Genomic DNA, 23459 nt, shown 5'->3' with positions numbered 1-23459 from the left:
TCTGCCCCTCTCCTGGTGCACGGAGGCGTGTGCGCCCCCCGCTCCCAGGACAGGTGGCCTATAGTGGTTGTCGGTGAAGGCACCGTGTGCGGCTCCCGCTCCCGGCATCCAGCTATAGCTAATAGAACTTGCACTAGCCCCTCTCCTGGTGTAAGGCGGCGTGTGCGCCCCCCGCTCCCAGAACAGGTGGCCTATAGTGGTTGTCAGTGAAGGCACCGTGTGCGGCTCCCGCTCCCGGCATCCAACTATAGACAGTGTATAATTACAGCAATTGCCCCTCTCCTGGTGCACGGCGGCGTGTGCGCCCCCCGCTCCCAGAACAGGCGGCCTATAGTTGATTGTTGGGCTCCCTCTCCCAGCATTCATCTATGAGTACAGGATTTGCTTTTGTATGGAAATCTGTAAGTGAAGAATTTTCTTTTGAAAAAAAAAAAAAAATCATAACTTGCCCCTCTCCACGGGGCCTATAGTTGTTTGTTGGCGAAGGCACCGTTTACGGCTCCCTCTCCCAGCATTCATCTATTAGTAAAGGATTTTCTTTTGTATGAAAATCTGTAAGTGAAGAATTTTCTTTTGAAAAAAAAAAAAATAAATCATAACTTGCCCCTCTCCAAGGGGCCTATAGTTGTTTGTTGGCGAAGGCACCGTTTTCGGCTCCCTCTCCCAGCATTCATCTATAACTAAGAAGAAGAAATATATGAATAAGAGTTCATAAATACGTACTATCGTCAAATACACTGTGTGTGTGTGTGTAGAGGTGGTCCCGACATGGATCACAACCACTCCTGCTCGGCCTGCATGGCTCCTCTACAGCTTGAGGATGGCCGTGATCTGTGTCCTTCGTGCCTCGGCCTCGGACATCTGAGGCAGGGTCTCTCAGACGAGTCCTGCATGAATTGTGGCATTTTGCCTCATGCTGTCAGGGCTGCAAGGCTGGCCGAGGTAGAGCGCCTGTTGGGCCCTCCCTTGTCTCCTCAGTTGACCCCTGACCAGCGGCTGGCCCCGTCTCGGGCTAGCCGACCACGGCGTCGGCCTGCTGAGACTGCAGGCCCCACCTCCGGGAAGAGGGCCAAGGGGTCCGGGCTTACTTCTAGAGTGGATCAGCTGACAGCGGAGCTTGACAGCATGAAGTCCCTCCTCCTGGCTCTCCAGCCTGGGGCTGGAGCAACCCAGCCAGGTGCCCTTGTTTCTCCAGCGGCCTCCTTCGGGCCGGAGGAGGATGCGTTTTCCATAGCAGCTTCGGCTACTATGTTTCAGGACTACGCTTCGGACGTGCTCCTGGGAGACGAAGCCTCCCGTCCTTCTGCAGCGGGCTCCCTTTCTTCAGCCCGTGGCTCTGCGGGTGGTAGTGAGGACGGCTCTGTGGGAGCCGCCATCCGTACGGCTCTAGCCAGGCTACAGCTGGACGTGCCGCAGGCTCAGCCAGCTTCGGCCAGTGCCTTTTTCAGGCGCTCCTCAACCCCCGCTGAACTAACTGTACCTCCATCAGAAGAGTATCTGAGGGAATTACAGAAGTTCTGGAGGGACCCTAGGGCCTGCCCGTCCGACAGCTGATGCTCGGACCCTGGCAGCCATACAGGACGCCTCCAAGTTCGGCCTGGACCGCAGGCCAGCGGTTGAGCCCACTATAGCCGCCCTGATCGTCTCACCCAATGAGGCTCTGAGACAGGAGGCGAGGTGTCCTCGCCCCCAGTGCCGGGTTACGGATGAATTGCTGTCGAAGGCCTATGAGGCGGCAGCATGTATGGCTCGCATGGGTAATTCCATGTCCCACCTGCTGCTCGCCCTGTCGTCATCCCTGCAGGAGACCGAACTGGACACTTCTGTCCACGGTATTACTGACGCCTCTCGACAGGCCTTTGCACTGATGTCCAGGGAGTTGGGACGAGTAATGGCTACTCTCGTACAGGCTCGCCGCCAGGTTTGGTTGGCGCAGTCCCCTCTCTCGGAGGCCTGCAGGAGAACCCTCCGCAGTGTTCCGGTGGAACCGGGGGAGCTGTTTGGTTCCGCGGCTCTGGAAGCCCTCGAGCGCACGGTCCAAGCTGGGAAGACCCGACAGCAGCTGTCTGAGCTTCACAGAAACGTGCCGCCGCCTGGCAACCCTAGGGGTCGTCCAGCTGCCCCGCAGCGCGGCACCCACTCACGGGCCAGGGGCCTCCTTCGGCCCCAGTACTCACGCCCACAGCCTGCTCAGCGGCAGGCGCAGCCCTTTCGGGCACCTGAGCGACTGCCCCCTGGGCGACCTCAGGTCTCACGTACCGACCGTCGTGCCCCTGGAGCCTCTAGAGGTCGGGGGGCCCGACGCTGAGGCCACGGGGCCGACCGTCGGCGTTTTTTCCCAGCAGCAGCTCAGCTACTGGGCTGCTTCCACCAGGGACCCGTGGGTTCTTGACCCACGGGTACAAACTTCAGTCCCGACGTCGGCCCCCGACCCATGGCCGAGTCAGGATGACTGTCATCCGCGACCCGGCGAAAGCCCGAGCCCTCGCCCAGGGGCTGTTCGTCCTCCTGGGCAAGGGTGCCATCGAACCGGTAGACCCCCAGGTGCACCCCGGGGGGTTCTACTCGACTTACTTTCTGGTAGCAAAGAAAGATGGTGGATTCCGACCTATCCTCGACCTCAGGAACCTCAACAGGTTCCTGAAGGTCTTGAGGTTCCATATGTTGACCACTGCAGAGGTTCTGCGTACGGTCTCCAGAGGGGAGCGGTTTACCTCCATAGACCTGGAGGATGCCTACTTTCACGTTCCTGTGGCGCCACACCATCGGCAGTTTCTGCGATTCGCCTTTCAGGGGCGTCATTTCCAGTTCAGGGTGCTCCCGTTTGGTCTCTCCCTCTCCCCACGGGTGTTCACCAGGTGTGTGACGGCAGCCCTCTCGCACCTACAGTTGCGGGGCATGGAGATCTTGCCGTATCTGGACGACTGGCTCGTCTGTGCGCCGTTCCAGTCTCGGGTGGCCCTCAACACGACGTGTCTTCTTTCCCATGTGGCCCGTTGGGCCTCAGGGTGAATTTTACAAAGAGTGGCCTGGTCCCATCACAAGAGCACAGTTTTTCTCGGGGTGACCCTCGATGCGGTCACCGTGATGGCCTGCCCGTCGCCGCGGCGGGTGGACGACATCCTCCGCCACCTCCTCCCGTTCGGGAAGGCAGGCGGTTCCACTACGTGGAGTTCTTACGCGTCCTGGGGAAACCGACAGCTGCGGCTGCTGTGGTCCCCTTAGGATTGCTGTCGCTCCGTCCCCTCCAGAGGTGGTTGCACAGCTTTCACCTGGACGCCACGAGACACCGGCACAGGAGGCTCGCGGTGTCCCACCGTTGCCTTCTTGCCCTGGCCCCATGGAGGAAGCGTTCGTTTCTCCTCCAGGGCATGCCCATGGGCTCCATTGCATCCCGTCGCGAGGCAGTCACGACGGACGCCTCCCCCTCGGGGTGGGGCGCCGTGTGGCAGAACCGGACAGCTCAGGGGCTGTGGCCGGCACGGGAGCGCTCACAGCACATCAACGCACTAGAGCTGCGGGCTGTACACAGGGCGTTGCAGGCTTTCCTCCCTTTCTTGAGGGGCCGACATGTACTCGTGCGGTCAGACAATGTTTCGGCCGTCTCCCACATAAACCACCAAGGTGGCACCAGGTCTGCACTGCTGCTGCAGGCATCCCGGGACCTCCTGCGGTGGGCAGCACCACGCTTAGCCAGCCTAAGGGCAATGTATTTCCCCGACAGGAGGGATCTCCTGTCTCAGTGGCAGGGTCGGATCTGGCATCCCGACCCGTCCCGCCTGCAGCTGTGGGTCTGGCCACTGCAGGGCCCGACCCGATGCTGACTGAGTGCTCTGGCGAGGTATGCCATACCATCCTAAACGCAAGGGCGCCTTCTACCCGGGCGCTTTATGAACAGAGGTGGCGGCTGTTCACTACATGGTGCTTGGACAGGGGTGAGGACCCTGTGCACTGTCCTGTCCCTAGGATTCTGGAGTTCCTCCAGTCACTCCTGGATGACGGCCGGTCCCCCGCTACCCTAAGGGTGTATGTGGCGGCCATTTCCTCTCGGCATGCTCGAGTGGATAACGGCACGGTGGGAAGCCACAGGTTGGTGTCCCTTTTCCTGAAAGGTGCGCGGCGGCTGTGCCCCCCACGAGTGCGGCGCACCCCGCCATGGGATCTGCACCTGGTGCTCGGCGCCCTGTGCGCGCCTCCCTTTGAACCCCTTGCTCAGGCAGGGCTGAGGTGGGTCTCCGCTAAGACCGCCTTTCTACTCGCTATCGCGTCAGCGAAGCGCGTCGGGGAGCTGCATGCTCTGTCGGTGAGCGACTCCTGCATGAGGTGGAACTCGGATGGCTCAGGGGTTTCCCTATGGCCGAACCCCGCTTTTCTCCCGAAGGTGCTGTCTTCATCTAACAGACCTATCCACCTGGCACAGTTTGTTCCCCCGGAGGGGGAGGACAGGTTACGCCTACTGTGCCCTGTGCGGGCTCTGAGAGCCTACGTGGCCGCGACTGCCGGTATCAGGCAGTCGGACCAGCTCTTCCTCTGCTACGGTGGCCCTCGGAGAGGCTGTGCGCTCTCTAAACAGCGACTGTCTCACTGGGTGGTGGACGCCATCACCCAGGCATATGAGGGAAGTGGGCGCCCCCAGCCAGCTGGGGTGAGCTGCCACTCCACCAGAGCTGTCTCGACCTCATGGGCAGCCCTACGGGGCGTTCCCCTGGAAGACATCTGTGAGGCAGCGTCATGGGCGTCACCGAGTACCTTCTCCAGGTTCTATCGGGTGAATGTTGCCACTCCCAACCCGTTGGCTGTGGTCCTGCTGCCCGACTCTGCTGCTTCCTCTCAATAAAGTGAGTAGGTGCTGGATTCCTCGTGACTTTTCTGGTATTAGTCATCCAGTGCTTGAAAGCACCGCCTCTGGCGGTCAGTAAGGATGAAATAGAACGAAAGTTACGTATGTAACTACGGTTCTATGAATCCTGGATGACCGCCAGAGCGTTCTGTCACTCAGAATCCTCGTGTACTCGCGAGAAGATTCTGTAAGGACTGACCTGCTGATGTTGCCGGAAGTATATAGGCTCTCCGGGGTCAGCAGGGGGTCACGAGTGACGTTGTTGGTATTAACACTCGACCTGCGCATGCGCAAGATGTATCATCCAGTGCTTGAAAGCACCGCCTCTGGCGGTCATCCAGGATTCATAGAACCGTAGTTACATACGTAACTTTCGTTTCCTGTTGTGCAACAATCCAACACACACTTGATGCTCCTTTAACGGCATATTTCCATTTCCATAGAACTGCATCACTGTGAAGTTTGCAGATGTTCCAGAATGACGGCACACAACATGACAAAAAAAAAAACAAAAAAAAAAAACAGTAAATACTGGTAGACTGGGGATTCTGACTGGGAAAAACGAGTCCATATCAAAGTATTTGCGACTTGCTGAATGTATTTCCTCATTAATTAGATTCCAAACTAACTTACTGCTGTAAATTAGCAGGATGAGAACATCATTTCTTGGAAACGCTATTCATATCAAAGTTAACGACCGTGTAAAAAGGCACATTTTTGGTGCAATCTGTGCCGGCCATATTTATCAGCCTCATTTAAAAGACAAGGAAAGAACAGCCTGCACACAATTTCTTCATAAGTCTTATCTGTATTGTTATTTACAGGCGTTGCACCATGCATGCATGCGCTTCTGCTATTTACATTCAACGCTACAAACTATGTGAAATAACCACAAACAAAGAGCTGCTGAAGCTCTGAATCTCGCAGTGGTTCCATTCTGTGTGATGGACCAATAAGGCTTTTAAATTTCACTCTTACTGTGAGGAAACTATTTCAGAAATAAACCCATCAGAACCTCTGACGTAAGCTTAGCCTGAGGGGAAAACAGAGATTACTAGTTAATTCAGCTTTGTGTGGGTTAAATTGGTTGGAAAGCAGTAGTTATCATACATACTGCTGTTCCAGGTGTGCCCATGCAGACAAATACACACTCATTCTACCATAACACTGTCTTCCTGTGAATCATCGGTGACCTTTTCTTCACTTTCCAAAGTTCCATTTCCATCTGAGTTCAAAACAAACACCCCTCATTTAATGCCCACTGAAATGTTTACATTTTTCCCTTATTCGAAATCTTGTTTATCTTGTCCAAACAACTGATTTTACTGGTACAGTCACTCGTGGATCTAGAAAATGTTGCAACCATAGAAGGCTTGGTTATGTTTAAAGTTAACTTTAATCGTACATACGGCTTATTTCTGCTTGAAAACTGATTAAATAGTCTATTATGGGGACATGGCAGTGCACCCGCTGCAGCCTCACGGTGACGTTGGTCCAAACATGGAGCCACAGGAGAATTATTCATCAAATCGCTACTTTTACAAACGGTGGCTTGGACTTGAAATCTTCTTCGTCTGAATTATTGAGAAAGTTCAGGGGTGCAAAGAGGGTGCTGAAGAATGATGAATATTTACTTTGCTTATAGGGACGGATAAGTCTGACTCTCACCAGCCTGGAACATTTCATTACAGCTTTAAAAGTGCATAAAGTCATGAAAAAATATTAGGACTGGGTGAGTTAACTCATTATTATCGCGTTAAAGCTATGGTTGGTAATCCTGTTCAGAAACACATTTTGTAAAACTGGGTGAAATGGTCCGTGTATCCTGAGAGAAATCTATACAAGATGTATTTAGAAAAAGGGACGAAAATAATCAGACCTCTGTGGCAGCAGCAGGACTGAGAAAAAGCTGACCAATCCGAGATCAGCTCAGCTTTTTCTCATTGGGGCGCCTACAAAAAACCAATCAGATGCCTCTGCTTTCTGCCTACGCCCCCCTCTGCCGGCTCCCTGCTCCGTGTGCGCATGCGGTTCTACCGGCTTTGGATGAAGCACTGACGGAATGGGGAGGGGGGGGGTGGAGCTTAGAGGAGGGGACACTTTCGAATCTTGCTAGCTCTCTAGGATTACCTACCATAGCTTTAACTTGTTAATTATTTAACGCCGATAAATATTTTATCGCGCATTAACACAGGTTTTATTATTGTAAAAGTCTGTTGCTGTCTGCTGCGGAACCGGAAAAGAAAGTAATCGGGGATCCACCAAACCTGGAGAAGGATGGAATAAAAAAATAAAAATAAACTAGCAGGTAACATCACCGTTACAGGTGCTCCTCGGTCTCTTTGTGAAGCTCACAGAGCTAACCGGCGCTACTTCCTGTTTTACTTGTTTCAACATAAAAGCACGTATTTCAAAATAAATTTTTTTTAAAAACTCCTGCATTTACAGCCAAGTTGAATTGTCTTCTCAGCGTAGTAGTTCCAGTCTAAAATATCACTTAAAGGCAAAACACACAACTGATAGCAGCAAGTCATTCAAGGAAACAGACAGTGGAGCGAGGCTTCTACATAAAAACTACAGAAAGATGCTGATGTTAAAAGTGTGTTTGCACAACAAATGTTATGGCACTTTCATTCATATGGCAGCACATTTAAAACAAAACTAAATGCTAAAAGCTATACACTACTTTTGGATTCATTTTTGGATTTTGCGTACAAATGTGATTAATCAGGGAAATCGTGCAATTAATTAGATTAAAAATTTTAATCGTTGCCCAGCCCTAAAAAATATCTTTTCATGCACTTTCCAGATTTTGGCCTATTATACTTCCATGTTGTCTTTCAGATCAGCACATTATAAATATATATATATATATATATATATACATATAAATACTGTACTATATATACTGGGGTTTTAAAAATAATTAGTCAACTTTCAACATTAATTTTTAGGGAAAAGGTGTCAATATTTATCTAGCTTCTAATAACACTGTAAACTCTTTTAATAAAAAACTAAATAGATAGTTTTTGCCTGAAACTAATTTTTTTCCCAATTTAATTTGAATCTTATATATTTGCTTTAGATATAAGGCATTTCAATTCATAATTAATCAGTGATTCTTTTTATTTTCTAGCCATTATTAAGTAGATATATCTAATAAACTAGATCTTTTTCGCTCCATAGCCTGGGAAACTAATGTATTTGATAGTTATTGTTGGACTTTGTGACATTTGTCAGTCGGTGTGCATCATTTCACGAAAGCCGTCACACACAAACACACTCTCAGATCATAGATCTTCAGCATTAAATCAGATGTGCTCTGATCTCGCCCACTTATAGACATCGATAATTGTGTCTATATCTTGTTGTCTTTGAGCTAACAAACTAACATCAACACATCCCCAAAGACCACTCACTCGGTGAGGGTTGAGATTTGTTGCCATGATCCTCCTTTCTTCTAAAATCCTAAGGATTCACGGATTTATTGGTGCATTTTAAACCAAGTGGAGTGTATTTTCCCGTGTCCCTCCTGTAACTAGGAGCTCCTTTAATAACTATAACCCTACAGTGGCAGTATCCTTTTCACTGAGTGGAATTGAGTCATTTGGCTGAAAGCTCAACACTCATCAGAGTTCCAGTTACTAACTGGAGAGACGTGAATACATGACTGATCATATCTGTATTATGATACATGATATCATTACGATATGTGGTTAGTGTGCCAGTGATGTGCATTTCAAGTGGAAACGCTATCCGAAAGCTTTGCAGCTAATGACCTCCATTACCAACTCACGCAATTCTTTTTTTGCAGTTCAACGACGATATAAAAAGTTGCAAATCATTGTCCGTCCCCAACTTATTCAAGCACCAAGCAAGAAAAATCTTGAAAATACAACACGGTAGTCAAACACAATAAACAACAGTCTAACAGATATATGACAGTATTACCAATTTATATTTAAAATGCTCACACAGACTGGCAAAAACTAACCACAAAAACACAATATACATTCAAGATTTCTCTTTACTGGCCAGTAAAGACACTTAAAATCCATGAAGATGCTTATCACTTGAACACAAGCCAAGACAGAGCAGTAAGCTGCTGGGTGAAATGGTGCTAACCAAGTCCACATAATCTACAAAAGCTTTAGCTAAACACCAACTCTCCGTGTGACGTGCTAGCTGACGCAAAGGCTTCTAAAATGACATGTCTGATAAGGAAAACTTGAAATCTTCATTCTCTTCACCAGCAAAGGAGATTCAGCTGAGATTTTGAGGGCCTCAGATTCCTTTTTACTACACTGGAAGCAGCTAAACTACCTGGAGAGCAGTAAAGAAATGCACAAAACTGAAGCGGCAAAGAAATGCACATAAATGGAAGCAGTGAAACTACCAGGAGAGCAGCAAAGAAATGCCTGTAACAGACTGAATTAAACTAGCTTTGGACATGTATTGGCCAACGACGGGAGAGTACGCAGCATTTTCCCCGCTCGATCTGAGCCGAGCATTTGTGTTACAAAGTTGTGGACCCACTCTGATGTTTTACTGTCAGATTGATGTGGAGCTCAAACTGACTGCAGGCTCCAAAGCAAAGCGTTTGTGAATTTACTTGAAACTGCGGAATCAGTTCAAAAGGCTTGAGTATGGACTCAGTGTCACAGCCCGGCTCTAAGGCTGGAACAAAAAATGGGAGAAAGACGAAAGTTTCCAAAATAACTTTTATTTACAAAAATAATCTAACTAAAGAAACGTGGAAGTCAGTTGTCAGTCGTGTATGCATGCCTGAGTGTGTGAATGTGTAAGCGATCATAAAGCAACAAAACAGCAGCCGCCCTGCAAACCAAAGGCAAGTCAGGAGGGCCGAAACTGGCAAGAGAGGAGCTTTTGAAGCACCAGCCCCAGGTGTGCTCAATCCGGCTGACGAGCACTCCGCCTCACTCTCTGCAGAAGGGAAGAAGCACTAAAGAGAAACAGGGACAACTAGTGGAGCGGAGGGGTCGTCACACTCAGTTACGCCATCCGTGTTCAAATCAGGTTCGCAAAACTTTTGGACAGTGTTCAGTTTCCAGCGCTAACTTTTCCCCATGCCCGTGTCTGACAGAAATCTAGAGGAAAGTTTCTGAAGCCTCTGTCTGGTAAGGTAAATGATGCATAAAAAGCATTCGCTAGTCGCCTTTTCAAACTGCACTCAATCTGTCACAGTGAGACAAACTGGCTGGAAGTAGACAGATAGTTCAACCACAGCTCTAACATTTGGGATTTTTCCATCATAAAGACTCTTCTTCCATCATAAATAAAAATAAAAAAAAGATAAACGGAACGAAATAATTGAGAACGGCCTCGACTGAAGCTCAAGTGTCCGTGCTACGTGACGGATATGGAGGCAGACGGGCTTATTATCAATCTTTGTCGCGCTCTCAGACATAATGTCAAGTTTTCTCTCTGTTAAATGACTCCCCAGTCAATCAGCAAGAGCCATTTCTGGAGGCTGCATGAGTACATCCGTATACAGTTCAAACTGCGGAGTCTCAGCGACTGTCAACCTTATCTCCATCTTTAGCGCTGATGTTTTTGCTGCCATTAATCACAGCCCCGTGCTGAATGTGCAAAAGCAATGTAAGCAATCTGCCGACGGAGATGGAAATGAATACAGCCATATACATCTGCTTTGCATGTAAAAGCCTTGTAATGTATTGTGCTTCGTCAGATGTTTCTATATAATGAGTTTGCATAAAGATGGGAACCTCGAGGGATCTTTGAGGCTTCAAGGCCGCGGTGATTTCGGGAAGGATGTTCGCTTCGGCGAACATTTGTTTTAATAAAGCAATTTGTTTCTTTTTGTATGTTAATAACATGTAAGCTGCGAACACAAAGCCTGGGTTTTAAGCCCTGAAATGCACCTGTTTTAGTGTCGGCAGGATTCTATCTTTGCTTTCTTTTTCATTATAAGGTCCATTTCAACAACAAAAAACGTCAGATTTCATAAACCTACAGTGACAACATTAATATAAACATTCGTTCGAGTGCATCCGAAAGCAAATGTTTGCTTAGTCCTGCTCTAAACGACTCGTGTCATGGAAGCTCTGATCAATCCTTAAAACTTACGCTTCAGGGAAAGATGAAACTCTCCATTTCAGCTCTTTCATTGACGCTTTACACGGTTCGTTCGATCGATACCGTCCAATATTCAGATAGGCACTGTGCTGAGTTTAAGGAGGCGGCACAGATGTGATTGTTTCAGTTACTGTTCCCAGCTGTTGGCATGTCAGAGAGATTCCATGTTGCCAAACTAAATGCGACACAGAAATCAGCTTAGCTGCCACACTCATTTACCGATCCAACAGGGAAATCTCTGCCAACAAAGCAATCCCCCTCGGGAGGAATCCAGAACCTTCAGAGCTTTCTCCACGTTTCGGAGGTATCCAGTAGATTATTACAGTAACATTTACAGTGAATGTTATCTGGTGGCCATGAAGTCCCTCAATGTGTCCATCCGTCTTTGCACAGGACACTGACCGCTGTGCTCGTCGGTGTTTAAATGTAGAAAGAAAGGCCCGCGTACGTGAAATAGATACACGATAAAAAAAAAAGCACGTCAGAGTGACTGAGATACACTGCAAAGTGTTTCGTTATGGAAGCTAAAACAAGGCTCAAAGTGTGGATCATTTTCCGGATTTGAATCTGGTGTAACTCTCCCCAAAAGGCAGTCAAAAAAAAAAGGCCCTTCAATGTGACACGAGCCACATACTTTCTGATTGGCTGACCTCTTCAGTCAGGACTACCATGAGTCTCATGACAGTCCACGCCATCAGAACAAGCTGCACATATTCAATCCGACCGTCTGACCTCACGGGGCTCGTCTTGCTCTCTGAATTTAGCTAAACGGAGCGTGCTCTGGATGGGTTTGCAACACTAGATTTAGCAGTTTGAGGCCGAGGTGCCACAATTCAGAGAGCTTATTACGGGCTGCACTCGTTCTGTAGCGGATACAGCGAAGCGGCTCAATGTATTTTTATTTATTTTATTATTTTTTGGGGGCTTTTTATGCCTTTATTAGATAGGACAGTGTAGAGAGACAGGAAGCAGGGGGCAGAGAGAGGGGGAATAACATGCAGTAAATGGCCATCTGATGCCAGATTCGAACCGGAGCCAGCTGCTGTACCCACTACGCCACAGATACACAATGTTCCTGCCAGATAACCGCAAACCGGTAGGTTAAGAAATCATTGCCTAAAAGGATCAGGGGCTTATCCCTTGTGCGGTCTTAACATTCTGTTTACTCCCCTTATCCCATGGGTCAAAAATGACCCGCCCTACCAAAGCCCCAAAATAAAGCAACTTAATTGAATTTTAAATCCAAAATATATTTTGTATGATGAAACCACCTGTTATTTATCTATTCAACTCAATTCAATACATTTTTTATCATGCATTTTTTGTTACACAATACAAAAAGATAATCACCAGTTTTTAGAATTACACTTTTTTTTTTTTTTTAAACCACAAACCAACTGTCAGTTGGACCAACAGTTTTCTCAGTTTTCTTTTACATAATAAAGGTTTATTATTGATATTATATAAATGTGAAGTAATTACTTCTGAATTAATTATATTGAAAGGGAAAAAAAATAACTTTTTTCTGGTGTTTAAATGTTTTTATAATTCACGGGTCAAAAATGACCCATAAGACAATCTTTGTACCCTAGTGGTGTACAGCCCACATGGAAACATAAACAAAAATAAAGTGACTTTTTCTAATGATGGGGTCCCTTTAGGAAAAGTCATAAAATTTAAAGTTAGAAAAAGATAGTTTAAGGTATTTTTTCTACAGCTGAACATGGTAGTGGGTCACTTTTGACCCGCAAGACAACAGGAGGGTTAAACAGTGAAACCATCCAGGCTAAAATGTGAGGACTCCTGGTTTAAAACCCGACCCTGAACCATGTCACAAGTGCAGCGACTGATCGGATCGTTTCACCGTCTCTGAGAGGACGGCCGCATGTGGAGAGTAATCAGAGTAAATACTGATCTCCTTTGTCCCAGCCTTATGGCAGTTCTCTGAGCAAACAGCAAATCTTATCACACACAGTCCGGTGACGGCGTCCTCACATCAGAACACACCGTTAGGATTTAAAACGGCAAGTCGAAACAGAAGTCTTTTATTCATGGCGCATTTGGGTTTGAACTTGAGATACTTTGACAGCCATAAATATGAAAGCGTGCAATTTAAATTTAAATCAACAACAAGGAAAGCGGCTCTTTGTGTTCTCTCACACAGGAGATGCCTGCTGGACACTGCCACCATGTTTTACAGGCAGAGTTCAGGGAAAATATTCATGACTGACTGCCATGTGTGGGCTCTGCTTCTCAGTTTTCACCATGGAAACTGCAGATGGATGGAATTAGAATGACAATGGCTGGTGTTATAATCCAAATGGGGCTTTTTGTAGCAGACAGAGAATTATGACGATGATGGTGTGCACTTGACATCACAATGTTTCTTCCTCTGCTACGCTCTCTGAATTCTTGCTCTTCTTTCTTTGTCGTTCTTTGGCCATCCAAGCCTCACTCCTCCATCTTCCATCTCCGGCACATCTGAACCCGCAGTTAACTCTTCAAAAAGTAGGTTTGCTGCTAAAATGTGAAATACGGTCTGAAAAAAACCGGCAAAGTGTTGGCAAAAGGAGACGCTCTCTGATCCACACTCAGAAGAATCCCCAGAGACTCCTAGATGTGTGCGATGTGGTTAGGATCACGGATAACATACGACTCTGGTCTGTGGATGGGAGAGACGGCGAAGTGACACGACGATCATCGTTACACATTCTGAACCTGTTTGATGTTGTGTAAAACGCAGTGAGAAGTGTGCCGTTTCATGGAAAACATCAGCAACACGTCTCATAAAAGGTTGGGACGGGTCCATGTTTCTCCCTCTTCTTTTAACAACATCTGGAAACATCTGAATCAAGAATCATCAAGAATCAAGAATCTTTATTGTCACTATGCAGGCATAATGAAATTTAGTTCAGGAGCTCTTGGCTTTAGATACACAAAAGATGTAAAAAGATATCTAGATAATAAAAATAGTAAAAGTTAAAGTAAAAAGTTACAGTGCAATCTGGTTATTGTTATATCTTGGAGCTGCATGTCACATATTTCTGCTTCGGTCCGATCTACTTAAGTACTACAAGCTACACTCTGGCTGTGTTCGAAACCGCATACTTCTCCTACTACTCCTACTAACTTTTTGAGTTAGTATGTGAGTTTGAGTAAGCGAGAAGTTCCCGGATGCATACTAGATTCACCGAAATGTTGGGTATGCATCATGAGGTTACTACTCATACTCAAACTACCCAAGATGCAACGTAACGTGACGTCGCCGATCGTCATTTCCTGTCAAAATGGCAGTTTCAAGCTAGCTACAACGAGGGTAGGTTCACTTCCTGTTTTCAAAACAAAAGCACCAATTGTACCGTAATGGCTTTCCCTATGATAAAAGGCAATGGGTATTTTATTTTGTGAAAATAACCGGAAGTGCGTTGCTCACTGCGGCTAGCTTTAGTAGCGCCGAATTCGTGGGAACAAAATTGTAAATAGCCGGTATTTTGTCAGATTTTCAACACGCTGGGGATCTAAACGACTACTTTCTCGCCTGAAAATGTTTCAAATGTTGCTAAAGTTTACAGAGTTTAGAGCTTAAGAGAAATCAGCTTCAGGCCGGCTGATTTTGGCTCGGGCAGGAGCGAAATGCATTGTGGGTAAACGCTCTGCATACTGTCTGATCGATGAGTATGCAGAATGGAAGTATGTAGTATGCGGTTTCGAACACAGCCTCTGACTGTGTTTGAGTTTAAGGACAGTTAGGGACGCGGGTTTAGCTGCAGCAAACTATATTATATTATAACTATATTACTAAAAGAAATATATTGATTTATTTTGCTTATTTTCAAGTCACTTAGTTTGAGCTTGCTTCTTGTTCTTCTTCAGTTTATATATCAGGACATAACATAGCATCTGGTCCTCACCAGGTCTTAAAAATGTGTCAAATACAACCTCAGCTGAACAACAACACATGGCATGTTACACTGTGTCATTGTGTGAAAATCTAAATACACCCTCACTGCTTCCAGAGGTATTATGCTGTTGATTAATTGAAAAAACTAAATGTGAGCACCTCTATTAAAGCAGAAGTTTTGTCAGTTTGCTGCTCTGCAGCATTCAGGTGTGTTTTAACCCGATGCCAAGGAGGAAAGACATCAGCAATGATCTTAGAGAAGCAGCTGTTGCTGCCCATCAATCTGGGAAGGGTTATAAAGCCGTTTCCAAACTATCTGGAGTCTATCATTAACAGAGAGAAAGATTATTCACAAGTGGAAAACATTCAGGACAGCTGTCAATCTTCCCAGGAGTGGACGTCCCAGCAAGGTCACCCCAAGGTCAGAAACCCAAGAGCTACATCTCAGACTCTGCAGGCCTCAGTTAGCATGTTAAAGGTTAAAGTTCGTTACAGAACAGTTAGAAACAGACTGAACAAGTATGGCTTGTGTGGAAGGGCTGCAGGAGAAAGCCTCTTCTCTCTAAAAAGAACATGGCAGCACAGCTTAGGTTTGCAAAGCTGCATCTGAACAAACCACCAGACTTCTGGAACAATGTCCTTTGGACAGACCAGACCAAAGTGGAGATGTTTGCCCATAATGCACAGCAGCACGTTTGGAGGAAACCAAACCCAGCATATCAGCACAAACACCTCACACCAGCTGTCAAGCACGGTGGTGGAGGGCTGATGATCTGGGCTGGTTCTGCAGCCACAGGACCTGGGCACCTTGCAGTCATTGAGTCCACCATGAACTCCTCTGGATACCAAAGTGTTCTAGAGTCAGATGTGAGGCCGTCTGTCCGACAGCTGAAGCAGGGCTGAAACTGGCTCATCAACAGGACAAAGATCCCAAACACAGCAGCAGATCTACAGCAGAATGTGTGAAGAAGAGAAGAATCAAGGTGCTGAAACGGTCCAGTCAAAGTCCAGACCTCAGCCTGACTGAGATGCTGTGGTGGGACCTTCAGAGAGCTGAGCAGAAACCAGAGCTGCAGACCTCAATGAGCTGAAGTAGCGCTCGAGAGAAGAGTGGGCCGAGATTCCTCCTTTAACCATAGAGACTGATAACGTCACTCAGGAAACCATTACTCACACTTCTTGCATATCATCTTAGTTTTCATGAAATAAAAAGGTTTACTGTGTAATTTGTCACCTGCTGTTAGTACATTATGAACCTAATTTTAAGAGTCTGCGAGCACCGGACGAAAAAGGGTTTCATTTCTTTTCCACAGCTTGTTGAGGTGATGTGTCAGCTCAACTCATTCAAGAATTTTTGTAACTCGTGGGGAAAAGAAGCCAAAAAGAAAAGTCTTAAGTTTGAAGATGTAAGTACATCTTTGATCTTTTTCATCAAATATTAAAGAAATTCAAAGATGTGGTGAATTTACTGAAGGCAAGTCCAGATCTTTTTTTTCTTTAAGACACAAAAAATGACTTTCAAAAAGTCATTTTTTACTCGGAACCGGTAATCCAGGCCTCATTGTGTCACTTAATTATGAATACTTTATGAGGTGAAACAACAAAGCCAGTAACTCTGGCTTCTGCTTCTAAGCAGATGTGATAGCTTGAAATCTTTAATATTAAGTAATTAGGAACCGTTCAACATTTAAGAAGGATAGTTACAGAAAGCTACAACAGTTGGTTGTATTTGAGGTTTCCCAATTCCAAAATGTGCAGCTGGACACCAACAGAATCCAGTCATTTTTAGTTAGTGAGGTGTTCTTGGCCACAAACACTTAAAAACAGTCAATGTGAACAATGTGATTAGACTTAGCAGAGCAGCATGTGAATAACAAAAGGGAGGCTGATCCTGACCGGTGCCTCAATCTGCCTCATGGTTGCATAATCGAGCAGGACAATCATCCGAACTCACAACAACAACACCGCCATTTTTGAAAGAGTTTACTGTGTGCCGCTCAACATTTGGTCAAAATTATTTGCATTTCAAAATCAATAAGCTCCAACTCCAACAACAGTCTTTCTCTCTCGGTCGCCATCGTTCACTGTGAGGAGTGGAACGGAGCCGGAAGGTGAACAATCAATCAACGACTTTCACGATAGACGTAGTGAGATTGAGTCGTTTAACGTAGCGACGCCTACTGATCGGGAGGTGAATTGCCTTGCGTATCCGACATCCCGACGGAGAACTTCGAAAGGACGGAGAGCCTTTTGCATACTGAGGCCTTTACTCTTTTGAACGCATATTGTTTTGAGAAGCAAAACCCTTTATTTTGCGACCCCAGCACACTAACCGGACTACCTTCGTCAACGCCAAGACGAGGCCGAAACTCACAGGACGCAGCAGGGGGTAAGTCAATGTTCATAAACGATATTGCTGTTATGGGATGTCATACAGCTTCATGGAAAAAGAGGCGAACTATCCCTTTAAGATGGAAGCATTGTAGTTTATAGAGCAAGTATCAATAAAAGCACCCTTCAACAGGTCAAATCTTTAGCATGAAGCCAGTGAGGCCGTTTCCAAAAGCACATTTTGTCATACTGTCCATGTGGAAACGGCACCTTTAAAATGAATTTCTAAAGCATGCCTGTGCAGAGTGTTGATCAAAGACTGCGGGCCAGGGTGCATTTCTAAATGCATCCATCTAAGCTTTGCTGCTGCTCTGTGGCCAACTGATGTGATCCCTCCACACAGTACCTGTGTTGACCAAAAACCGCTGATCAGCCTCACTAATACACTTTTTTCCAGTTCCACCCACCTGCCGTGCTGTGAACACATTCACAGCTTCTGGAACAGAGCCATGGGAAAAAAGCAGGTTGAGTTAAGCTGATTAAAAATACAACTTAGACATGACGGTTGGTTGGACCAAAAGTTTTTTTTTTTGTTTTTTTTTTTAAATCTGGACCTTATTTCTGGCCTAAAATACGTTCATCTACTCACCGTTAACAGTTTGGTGAACGTCGGCGTCCTTCAGACGATATTTAGATCACTCGAGATCCGCTTATATCCATATAACAGGAGTGAACGGGGGCACCGATGCCCCTATACATGGATATACGCAGATCTAAATATCATCCGAAGGACGCCGACTTTCACCAAACTGTTATCCAGGTTTTAAAAAAAACTAACTCCTCCTTTAAAACATACCAAAATATCAAAGAAATTGGTGCTGCATGACACATGGCCGGAGATCAGGTAATGCAGCTATGATGACCTCCTTATTTTGCCGAAGTTTCCAGGAAGCACAGAATGGTTAACCTTAGATTGAAAATAACCATAAAATAACAATTAGAGAGTTTGACGAGGTTATGCAGTACCAACTCTTTATACAACACTGTTAAGTGGCTGTATTTTGGTATTTTTTAATACAACATTCTGATGTTGCAACAGGCGTTCAATTTCTGGACCTTGTGTTATTATTCAGAATTGAAAATACAAATCTGTTAGTTTTGAAGTTACAGCTGTTTATCTATCCTTTTTCATTAAGTTTTAGCCACCCAAGGGTAGCAAATGTTTCCAAAGTTTTTAGAAAATCTCTAGAAATGCTCCTGCAACATCTAAGCAGACCAAAGCAGAAACATTCTGTAAAGGTTTCCCGAAGATCCACATTAAAGACTTTCAGGGAACCAACGCATGCAACTGAAAACCGATGATTTTCATCGGTTTTCGTCAGAAAAGGCTTTCCTGGAATGGTCTGAAAACTGTTAACTGGGTTCCTCTATCACACACAAGACGCATTCCCACTGTAGGAACCTTTGGCAGTTCCTATAACCTTTTCAGGAACGGGGACGTTTTTTTCCCGCATTCGGACATACAGGAACTAGGGACCATGAGGTCCTATAACCATTTTAGCTCCTTCTCCTTAGCTGGGTCTGTTCTGGTTTCCATAGGAACTCATCTAACATAGGTGTTTGGTGGTTGGTAGCTACGCCCCTTGTCAGATTTCAGATTCTTCATGTTCCTAAACTGCTCAACGCAAACAGTAGAATAACGGCTGAAATGTTTACTCCTACGACACAGACACAACCGGCGCGTGTTTAATAAGTTAAACTCACACGGTGGCCTCCCCGCTCTCCATATTAGCTTCCTGGTGGTGTCGTTTTCTTCTCTCCTTACTTTTCGTGGGTTTTGTTTGTAAAGTAACACGTCACTGTCGCAGACGGTTGCGTCGCATCAGTTCCTATCAAGGTCCCCGACTCGTGCGAATGCAAACTGAAACAGTTCCCCTGGGGAAGGACAGTTCATAGAACGACATTCGAGGTGGACGGTTCTTAGAACTGCTCTGTCCGAATGCGGCTAATCCTTTTCTGTACCAGCTTTATTCTGTTTTTGTTGGTGCGGCTGAAGCATATATCCCAGGTCTTAAAAGGCAGGAGACCACAGGTCCAACACAGAGACAAACAACCTACATACAACAGATAGAAATAGGAGAAAGAGTCCTGCCTTGAATAAACTGTGAAAATACAGCAATTATCGTTTCCATAGGACCCAAACTGATGCCTAGAAAAGGGGTTTATGGATGCCTGCATCATCAGTATGCTTGAACAGGCTAATCATCACTCAAATCATAAATATCCTGAAAAAAATGGATCCTCCAAGCGGTAAAGCTAATTAACTCTTTGGTTACGCTGAACAAAAAATATAGGAACGCAAGCAAAAGAAAGTAGACAGCAAACCTATCGGCAAAATTCATCGAACCACAAACAAATGGAAACAAAATAACTGGTTTTAAACCAAAGTGCACAACGCAAACCGGTGAGCCCAATGTGACCTGGTGGGATGTGTTTTATTGCACAGGAAAGTTCTCTCAATCAAAGTCACAAGCTTAGTCCAGATGAACCAATAAGCAGATCTACATAGAATAGAAAAATACTTTATTTATCCCCCAATGGGGGAAATTCAAATTAGTCAAGTAGCTCAAAAAATTATTAATATTTACAATGAATGTATATTAACAACTACAATAATAATACCAATTCTAATAAAAATACTACTACTAACTAATAATACTAATAAATGACTAAATAAATAAAAAATTAAAAAAATGGAACGAGTGTTGACCGGAGCCCCCGTTTGTCGATCATTACCACACTTAGCTACGAGTACAAAACAACGAGGCAGCTTCACTTCTGTGTTTTGGCCAGAAATGGTTGCTTGGAGCTTGGAAAGATGACTTCTTTTGTGACCGTGATCCTCCAAATCCCATATGAATCAAAAAGCTTTACAAAGTAAAGCCCTCTATCCTGTCTCTACATCCCTACATCATTGATTTGATGCTGATAAACTGCCAGGATGGTGTAAGCAAGAGTCAAATGACCGATGCTCTCTTTTCATTCTGCCCCAAACCAGGTCTTAGGAAAAGAATTGTAGAGTAGATCTGGCTGTATTCTCTTGTATAATCTTTTGAGTCACGAGAGTTTTTCTTATCTTCTTTCCTCCCGTGTCAAACAGGCTATTGGGGAACTGGTTACACTTCCTGCTGAGCACCTACTTCAGCTGAAACCGAGTTGGCACAAAGGATTTAACAGCCAGCACCATCTTCAAACCACCCCGGGGTTGTGCCACACATCCTGTCAGAGCCACATACTGCTTCTCACACAACATGACCCAGTGCGCCGCTGCTGCATAATACATCACCTCCTTGACACCAAGCGGGAGAGGCACCACTGAGGCTTACTTCCTAAGAGTCATGAAAGACACATCCTTGTCACTCCACAGAGTGTCAGGAGCGTCGTGACCTGGCGTTGCCTCTGAAAGAGACTGTCTTCCTTATAAATACCCGATTTTAAATGCAGCATTTTGGGGGAGCATTGCTATCCGTCTTTTGATACATGTGTTACTGGGATTTAGGGAGGATAAAACTTACACCGAGTTTATCTCAAATGCATTTGTAGCACTATGACAGGCAAATACTGAAAATCATGTTATCAGGACGAGGCCAAAAAAGCATTTAAAGTCAGGCCTGCCCTTAAAGTTGCTCAAGCAGCTGCAAAATAGGCCTGCATAGAAAAACAAAGGAGGGGGGGCATATGATGCGATAAGAAACAGTGTGGTGTAGATTTATCTTCAATCTCTTTAAAATCAGTCAAGCATTGGGGGAAATGAAAGACGTAACAAGAAAATAATGCCACTGAGCGCGCAGCTAACTGCATCTGTTGTCGGGGAAATGCTCCGCTACACTTGACGGCAATTATGTGTTCTTTTGATAAGAAACTTCTAATCAAATGTACTATTGATTTCGACGTCAGCCTTAAATTAGAAGCAGGATTCGACGAGCGCGGTTCACTTCCACGGCTGCGCGCTTCCAGATGCAATGCAGCCGCTCTCAGAGAAGGAAGAAAGACGCAGCGTTTCAGCTGCATGTAAATCAATATAATGAACATTAAAGTTGTTATTTAGTATCAGAAAAACTAGGTTGAACTTCAGGGAACATGTAATTAAGCTGCTGTGACACTCGTTCAATATTCATCATTAAAACTTCTCACTAAATGACAGAACAAAAGAATATAAAGGCTGTGTGCTTCATTAAGCCTTCTTAGTGTCCTTTTTTTCCCTTGTGTGACATATGCACATATTTTATCTTTTTTTAAATAGCAGCTAATTAAATGCAGAAAACAAAAGGACGGGACAATAAATATGTGTTTACAGCAAAGCGTGTGATTGTCTGCCGTTACGTGGCACACTTTGATAGTTTGGAATTGAACCGATAATTTGGGAAATCAAGAATTAGACAGTTTTCATTTCAAGTATTTAAAGTAGCTGCCTTGAAAACTTCAAGCTCTCACGATAAAGTGCTGCCGTTTGAAATGTGTGGCGTTTTATTTCTTTTATTCAAGTCATTTCCACTTTTTTCTTCGGGTATTAGTTGGCGTTATTTGATCGTGGATAGAGAAAGGAGTGTGGACAGAGAGATGAAGACGACGTGCAGCAAGGCGATTGGTTCACAGTTCAAACTGTCTGCAGAGAGCCTCCGTTTACAAAATCCTAGCTTCATCTGTGCCCCTATAAAATACATTTTATTTTTTCCCAAATTACATTTTTTCCGTTTAAATGTTCGGGAATCCTGTTTTTTTTTTACCTTTTACTCTTATTTTACTACCAAAAACTGTGTTTTTAATGTAAATAACTAAAATGTACACAAATTAAATAGAAATTAACCTAAATTTAAAGGTTTTTCCTCAATACATCAAAAATGCATAAAAAAATAAAGCAGCAAGTAATGAAACTTTAGTTGACTTGTCATAAAACAACAACCAAACATTTTAAACTTCTTTAAATTTAACTTAAACAAGTTACTTAAAGGGAAATTTCTGTTTATTTTGCTGTCATTCGGACTCTATTTACATCCGAGAGCCGCGTATATTATAACGGGAGCAAACGGGGCAAGGCCAACGCAGCCTCTAAATAAGGCACGAAACTCCTTTCTCATTTCACCAACACTTTTAAAGTGGCTATCGAATGATACATCTGTAAAGCTACCCAGAACCTCAAGCAGATCTGTAAGAGCAATCATCTAAGTGACGCCTATTATCTAGAGAAAACGTTTGACAAGTCCTCTTTAAATGGTCGTCGTACATGTAAATATAGCCAAAACCAGTGGTGTAGTCTACGTTGAACGCAGGTATACGGTGTATACCCACCTCTTTTTTTGGGGGATTTCCATATACCCACCTACAATGCTCAGTACACCCACCTAAAATTCGTTTTTCAATATTTAGAATAGCACAGCCACGTTTCATCAACTACCACTTCTCATGGAAGCCTTGTTATAATTTAACAATACAACAACAACACTTCAAGCGATAGTTCGGAGTAGATTCAACCTGGGGTCATTTGAACCGTGATATCCAGCCAAGTAGCCCACCCGAAGTTTTTTCGATCTTGGCTGAACGTCAGCTGAGTTACCGAGTTATCCCGAATAGCTTCGTACAAGGGTTAATGGATCCTGGTCCGTATCTCCAAAATGACCACACTAAAATCACATGCCATGACACCAAACTTCTACAGTAGTAAAAATATGGTCTGTACTCACAAAACGATGCATTTGGAAGTTTGAAAATAGTCCAGGAGTTTATTATTATCAACACAAGCCTGATAGCTTTTCTGCTGCTAAAGCTGTGTCGACATCACTTCTGGAGCTGGGAGCTTCAAAGTAAGATGAGGGTTGATCTACTACTGTAGACAATTAAGTATATGCTATATTCTACATGGTTTTTTATGAATTTTTATGTTGTAGAGTTGTGAATTTATTATATCAATGGAGAAATTGAGCAGCCTTGCTTTGTTGTCTACAGTGATTGTAAACAATCACTGTTAGACCTCGCTCTATGAGGGATGAGTACAAAGATTAAGTGCCACAGGGAGTCCCATTGCCACTGAGATACACAGCATACAGTCCACACAATCAAAGTGAGTTTATGCTGTCCCTCATGCATGCAAGGGGCAGGTAAGTGCAAAGCTGCGACCCCACAAACATGTTTGTCACTTAACACGTTAAGACAGCATTATAAATGTGCTGTTACCAGAATGGCAATGACCAAGTCGTATTGCATTATTAAAAG

This window comes from Odontesthes bonariensis, chromosome 11 (assembly GCF_027942865.1).
Source record: "Odontesthes bonariensis isolate fOdoBon6 chromosome 11, fOdoBon6.hap1, whole genome shotgun sequence".
Lineage (NCBI taxonomy): Eukaryota > Metazoa > Chordata > Actinopteri > Atheriniformes > Atherinopsidae > Odontesthes > Odontesthes bonariensis.
Note: the sequence above shows the minus strand (reverse complement) of the source record.